This window comes from Triticum dicoccoides, chromosome 3A, assembly GCF_002162155.2.
Source record: "Triticum dicoccoides isolate Atlit2015 ecotype Zavitan chromosome 3A, WEW_v2.0, whole genome shotgun sequence".
Taxonomy (NCBI): Eukaryota; Viridiplantae; Streptophyta; class Magnoliopsida; order Poales; family Poaceae; genus Triticum; species Triticum dicoccoides.
The window spans coordinates 8,516,132-8,523,633 of record NC_041384.1 but is presented as its reverse complement, the minus strand read 5'-3'; the positions used below and the strand labels follow the sequence as shown (position 1 = coordinate 8,523,633).

The 7,502-nt window shown below is 50.8% G+C and overlaps 1 pseudogene; it reads left to right on the top strand.

Moving 5' to 3' along the window:
• The first annotated feature begins 3,592 nt into the window (after positions 1 to 3,592).
• LOC119270905 lies at positions 3,593 to 7,502 on the top strand (annotated as a pseudogene).

Here is a 7,502-nt window from a genome sequence, read left to right as displayed (position 1 = left end):
AAAGTCGACTGCCCGTAGTCGACCGGATACAGTTCCATTCGACATGGCCTGACCAAATCGAGTGTAGAAATACAGCTACAGCAACACAATATAAAGACTACAGTCGACTGCCAGCAGTCCACCGTAGTCTCGGGGACTACACCCAGTGGGTGCACTTAGCGTGCCCCCACTCGTCCAAGAATTGGCAGACACACCCAGTGGGTGTACAGATACAAAGATCTTCGGAAAAGAGATTCTTCAAACAGCATATCGTAACAGACCAAGTGTTGAGTCGACTGACCTGGACGTTACTCTGAAGAGCCGAACTCGCGTCATAAGCTGCTTGGTTGGCCTCCCGAGCCACTTTCACTTGTTCCCTCATGATCCCCGCCTGGCGTATGGCCTCTTTTGCGGCAGCCGCTTGGTCCTCAGGGACGGGGTACGTGACGAAGAGCGAAGGCGGATCTGCAATCGACGTCGAGGCCTGCACGCTCGTCAGAGGAACAGCGAAAGTCACAGAAGCCCGAGTGGTGTCACCACCATCCCAAGCTACGGCCTCAGACGTCGGAGCAGATTGGGGGGTCTTGTCAGCCGACGCCCTCCTGTTCCTTCTCACTCTCAGCGGTTCGTTGTCGTCGTCATCTGGGAGGTTGATAACATGAGGAGGAGCTACAAGAAAAAATTCAATCGACCAGAGTTGCAATAAATGTCCAGTCGACTCAAAGCAGAACATCAGTAATCGTACCAGGGTTGGAGGTAACAGCATCCTCCATCTCTTGGTCGTCGTCCTTGGTAGAGATCTCAGAAGTAGCAGCGCTGCAAATCTCGAAAGTCAGTCAGTTGGCTCAATGAAACGATCAAGGATCTGTCAACGGTCGACAAAGGAAAACAAGTTTTATTATTACCCAGAAATGATAGGGACAGCCATCTTCATCTTGGGCAGAGCCTTGGGCAGCTTGGACGGCGTCGCGCGTGGGTGCTTGGGAGCCTTTCCAGTCCGCGTAGGAGAAGAGGTCCGAGGGCGTTTCGACAACTGCCCAACAGGAGCAGTCGCCTTACCACGTTCCCGCGCTGGATCGTGTGTGAGCTTGGATCGCCTCTCCAGGCGAGGGGGTTCAACGTCCTCCTCCTCCTCTTCGCTGGAGTCGACGTCGTCTCCCCCTCTCCTTCACCGTCGGACTCCCACTCGCCTTGATCGTCTCCACTCTCACCTCCGCTCGCCTCCCCTTCCTCAGTTGGCTCCTGTGCCCCGTTGGGCGTCGAGTACATCTCAGTAGTCGCCTGGAAAACAACAGACAAGACAAAAGTTAATCGACCAACTCAAAGAAGACCAATGAAGAAAACAAGATCTCAGTCGGGAGCATAAAGACATACCTGGTCCACGTCATACGAGTTGTCGAGTGGAATTACCCTCCTGGCTCCTCGGAGGTTGTCTTTGTTTCCCGTGATGCTCGACAGCCACCCCTCCAGCATCTCATCGGTGACCTCCTTCGGGTGGATCCGAGTGGTGTCGTCGAGACCCGAGTACAGCCACATCGGGTGGTCACGAGCCTGGAGCGGTTGGATGCGCCTCCGAAGGAAGACCTCCAGCAAGTCCATACCAGTCACGCCATCGCGGACAAGCTGAACCACTCGACCAGCCAGCACTTTGACTTGTGCCTTTTCTTCCGGCGTCACTTTCAGAGAAGCAGGTTTTTCAGCTCGGTCGAGAGAGAAAGAGGGAAGACCAGTCGACTGTCCTAGGGTCGCCTGGTCTTGACAGTAAAACCAGGTCGCCTGCCAACCACGGACCGACTCTGGGAAAGTGATAGATGGAAAACAACTTTTTCCCCTCGTCTGGATCGCCAGGCCCCCGCACAGCTGGATCACCTGCGTCCTTTCGTCACTCGACTTGGCCTTCTTGACCGATTGGGAACGGCAGGTAAAGATGTGCTTAAAGAGTCCCCAATGGGGGCGGCAACCCAAGAAACCCTCACACAAGGAAATGAAAGCAGCAAGATATACGATGGAGTTGGGAGTGAAGTGGTGGAGCTGCGCTCCGAAGAAGTTCAGAAAGCTCCGGAAAAAAGGATGGGGAGGCAGAGAAAACCCGCGGTCGATATGGGTGGCTAGGAGCACACACTCACCGTCACGGGGTTGGGGTTCGATCTCTCTCCCCGGGAGACGCGCAGCTTCGTGGGGAATGACTCCCCCCTCGACCATGTCGTCAAGATCTTCTTACCGGATCACCGACGGCATCCAGTCGCCCTGGATCCAGCCTCTGGGCAGACCAGACCTTGAGGAAGATCCGCCCCGAGCAGACCTCTTCCCTTTCCCCTGCGCCGCCGCCTTCTTCGCGCGCTCCAGAGCGGACGTCTTGTCCTTCGCCATCGTCGTCGGCAAATCTCGAACGGGCCTGCGGCACTAGGGTGAGAGCGGAGGTGGCGGAGGAACTTGCGAAGAGAGAGAGGAAGAAGAGGGCGCACTGTTTGGAAACCCCGAGCCGGCGGCTTATAAGAGGCCGCTTCCGAGTGGCTGACTGGTAGGCCCAGGCTATCCAGTCAAATCCCGCAGCAGACGCGCGCGCAGTACATGGCGAAAAAGGTGGCGCGGAAATCGAGGAGCTTTCGCTTTATCGCATCCGATTACTGCGGCCGCTCCCATCCCGCGCGCTTCCCGAAATTCGAATCCCGCGAAACCCGCGGGCTGCAGAACAACTCGTCAAAACAGAAGATCCCACTCGCGCCGGCACTCGGTATATTACAAGTAAAGAAATTCACTCGGCGAAAGGACTGGAATGGATCAAGGCGACTGAAAGAGGTTGATGACGTCATCCGTGACGATTGATCCAAAACGAGGCACTCATGTAGCCCAAAGAACCAGTCGAAAAGATCCCGAACTCTTTCCCCACTCTAACCTCGATCCATTCGGGGGATAATGATGAAGCTATGTACCTAGGGTAGGGGCACGGACCTGTCCAAAGAGCCCTACCCAAGGACATCCCTAGAAGAAGTCACCTTTCAATCGACTTGAAGGTATCTCACTCGACGGGTTCAAGACACTCGACCAAGAAGCTATCATTCGACCATGAAGCCAACCACTTGACTGCCAGGAGATCTAAAGTCATTCCTCAGGCAAACGGTCGGTCTTTAAGTAGTCTTCATGGTCATTATAACACTTTATTAGGAGCGTTACCAGTAACGTCCAACCTTAAATGTACCTTAAACCCTGCATTACTGAGGGCAGGAGAGGGCCGGCGAACTCTATATAAGCCACCCCCCTCCTCGGTATGAAGGGTTCGCACCTCTGTTATTCACACGCATATAATCTAATCGACCGCCTCCCGGCACCGAGACGTAGGGCTGTTACTTCCTCCGCGAAGGCCTGAACTCGCACCCTGCGTGTTTACAACCTCTCCATAGCTGAGATCTAGCCTCTTCATACACACCCCCCTATATCACTGTCAGAGTTAGAACCACGACAATTTATATTTAGGAACAGAGGAAAATGGATTGAATGATTGCAGGCAATTCCTGCGTGATTGCAAGCTTCCAAGTCGTCGTTGGTCGTCGGAACGGCTCGAGTATTAAACAACTCGTACCCAGAGCAGCAAGGCAAGCCCTCGATCCACTCCATGCCGTCCCACAGATCAGCAGCTGCTTCTCTACTGGCAGCAGTATGGCTCTGCCTCGGCGTAGCGCTGCTTGGGGTTGGAGCAGCTCCGCCTAGGCCTAGCAGCAGTTGCCAGAGAGACTGCGGCGGCGTGGACATCCCTTACCCGTTCGGCATCGTCGACTCGCCCGGCGACAGCAGCAGCGACTGCGCCATGCCCGGGTTCGGCCTGACCTGCCACGAGACCGATGTGAATGGCGGGCGCCGCACGCCGTTTTATTACGAGGTGGAGGTCGTCGACGTCTCGCTGCAGCAAGGCCAGGCCAGGATGCAGAATCATATCTCCTCCTACTGCTACAACGCCACCACTCAGGGCATGGACGCCAGCGAGTGGCGCCTCACCGGCACGCCCTACAGGTTCGCCGACACCAACAAGTTCACCGTCATCGGCTGCCAAACGCTGGCCTACATCGAGGGCGCGCACACCCACGAGTACACAAGCGGCTGCGTGGCCATGTGCCGAGCAGAAAGCGACGGCGATGCGAGGTCGGCCCTCAGCAACGACTCCTGCTCCGGGATTGGGTGCTGCCAGACCGCCATCCCCAGGGGCCTGCAGTACGAAGTGGAGTTCGACTCCGGCTTCAACACCACCAAGATCCACAACGTCAGCCGCTGCAGCTACGCCGTGCTCATGGACGCCTCAAACTTCACCTTCCAAACAACCTACGCGACCTCACCGAGGTTCAACACCACCTACGGCGGAGTCGGAGTGGCGCCGCTGGTGGTGGACTGGGTTGTCGGAAACCAGACGTGCGACGCGGCGCGCAAGAATTCCTCGTCCTACGCCTGCGTCAGTGACCACAGCGAGTGCTTGGACTCGCTCAATGGACCAGCCTACATCTGCAACTGCTCCAAGGGCTTCCAAGGCAATCCTTACCTGCAAGATCCGGAGCAAGGATGCAAAGGTTTGTAGTACCAACACAAAACAATACTATAATATACAGGATTATTGTTTCTCAATCAATTCATAAAGAGAAAATTATGTTTTTGGTCCCTCAAATTCCCCAAACGTATAGACTTGGTCCCTCAAGATTTTTTGGTATATATTTGGTCCTTCAAGTCTCAAAACCGGATAAGTTTGATTCAAAACCAGATTTTTTTAGCATGTTGACCGGGGTTTGACTCGGTTTGAACAGTAAATTCAAAGAAATAGCAAATAAGTTCAAAAAGTATATGTGAACTTTTGTGACAACCAACATACTTCGGTATGCTTGGTGCGTGTAAATTTTTGTGTTCAAATAACATCCGAGGAGCTTTAGCCAAAAAAAAAACAATTTTTGGCTTTTTTTGGTGAGCCAATTTTTTTTTCACGAGCTCCTCGGATGTCAAAACACCACAAAAAATTTCACGCACCCAAGCATCTTGGTTGCCACAAAATTTTAGAGTTTTTTTTAATTTCTTTGCTATCTTTTGAATTTACTGTTCATAAGTCAAACCTGGTCAACATGCTTAAAATCTGGTTTTGGAACAAACTTATCCGGTTTTGAGACTTCAAAGACCAAATGTATACCAAAAAAATTTGAGGCACCAAATCTATACTTTTGGAGAACTTGAGGGACCAAAAACATACTTTTCTCATTCATAAACCATCAAAAATCTATGCAATGATTCAAGTAGATTTTTGTTATGAGCATACTTTTTCTTTTTTTGCTGGGAAAGTTTATTGTGGTGGTAAGAAGCGGGAACTTTTTCTTCACAAAAAATAATAGAGCTTCGTGTTGTCACTTTTTTTGTCTTGTCTAACGAAGGCCTATATTGATTAGATGATTTATTGGCATAGAATCTTATAGATACGTCGCAAATTGTTGCTATAATACATCCTCCGATCCCAAATAAGTGTCACAGCTCTACACTAAAGTTGAGGTAACCTTAGTTCAAAGTTGTGACACTTTTTGAATCGGAGGGAGTATATTTTAATGAGATTTGGTTCATTGTTTGGATTAATAATAGAATTTATTGTGTTTGATTATTGTACAGTTGCAAAATATTTATTAATTTTAAAGAGCATAATAGAGTAACTTATCATGCATGTTTGCATGTTGAAGTGAGCTTTTCCTATGCATTGTTGCATATTGGGGACAATCTTTTACGATGTATGTATGTTGCATGCTGAAGTGATATGCTTGCATGTCGAGAAATAGGTTAGTTGGGGCTATATACTTAGATATATAATATTTGATCTTTGATTCCCTGAAAATATGATCTTTGGTGGCAGATATTAACGAGTGCACAGACCTGGCAAAATACCCTTGCTCTGTACCTGGAACTTGCAAAAATTTGCCCGGTGGATTCAATTGTCGTTGCCCCAAGCATACCAAAGGCGACGCCCAGAATGGGACATGCGAGAGAAACCACACACTTGGTCTTGGAGAAAAATTCGGTATATGTACGTCCACACCTCTGACATATATGCCTACTATACAATCTAAGTACATAATATATCAACATTATGTGTACCAGATCACTATGTTTAATTTCATCTAAGATTCTTAGTGCCAAGTAATTCCATCTTTTACTAAATCAGAAAACACATGTTCTCTTTTGCCCCAAATGAGGAATGACGACTAACCTTGGCATCCTACTCTTCAGGAGTTTTTGGCGTTATTCTGGTTGGCCTTGTTTGTATCCTTGCAATAGAAATTATCCGTCACAAAAGGAGTATCAAGAGACAAGTGCTGATCCGACAGAGTGATGAATACTATCAACAGCACGGGTAACAGATACTATCAGAAATTATGAGAGTAGAGCGTAACATTGGGTTCACCGTCTATGCCAGAGAAGAGATCGAGGCAGCAACAAACGGGTTCGACAAGGAGAACATCATCGGGGAAGGAGGGCAGGGCACCGTGTACAAGGCGGTCCTCGACGTCGACGGCAAGGACACGCTTGTGGCGGTAAAAAGATGCAAGGAGGTCGATGAGAGCAGGACGAAGGACTTTGTGCAGGAGCTGGTGATACTCTGCCGTGTCGACCATCCCAACATCGTCAAGCTCCTGGGTTGCTGCCTGCAGTTCGAGGTGCCCATCCTGGTGTACGAGTACGTGAAGAACAAAACCCTGCAGGAGCTATTGTACAGCCAACCGACCTCGTGTCGCGCCACCCTGGGGACCCGTCTGAGGATCGCCGCGCAGTCCGCCGGAGCACTGGCGTACCTGCACTCGCTAGCGCACGCACCCGATACTCCACGGCGACGTGAAGCCCGCCAACATCCTTCTCAGCGACGGATGGGTCGCCAAGGTGTCTGACTTCGGCTGCTCCACCATCGATGAGAAGACCCAGGTGGTGGCCAGAGGCACAGCGGGCTACGTTGACCCAGAGTACCTGCTTGAGTACCAGCTCACCCACAAGAACGACGTCTACAGCTTTGGGGTCCTCCTTCTGGAGCTCGTAACCGGGAAGAAACCGCTGTCAAAGCAACGAAAGAGCCTCATGGTGATGGTTCAGGAGTCTATGGGAGATGGCACGCTCCATCAACTCTTTGACAAGGAAATAGTCGATGATGCTAGCATGGGAGTGGCCGTTCAGGCTGCGGAGCTAGCGACTCGATGCTTAGTTATGCCGGGAAACAGGAGACCGGCGATGAGGTGCGTTGCTGAGGAGCTCCAGCAATTGGCAGAGCAAGTGCAGCAGCCGTTGGTTTTGGAGTGTCATAGCCTCACTATCAAAGATATGGAGAGCTCCATGTCATCTGAGAGTGACACCACTGGGGTTTTCAGCCTTGAAAAGAAAGCCGCATTGAGCATAGAATTCGCTAGATGATATCATGAGAAACATATTAGAAACGGTTTGCTAGCTATACGATCCATGGTTGTATCACGTTTGTTGGTCGTTGCTATGAAATCCACCTTAAGCTTAGCACCAAATAATTTACG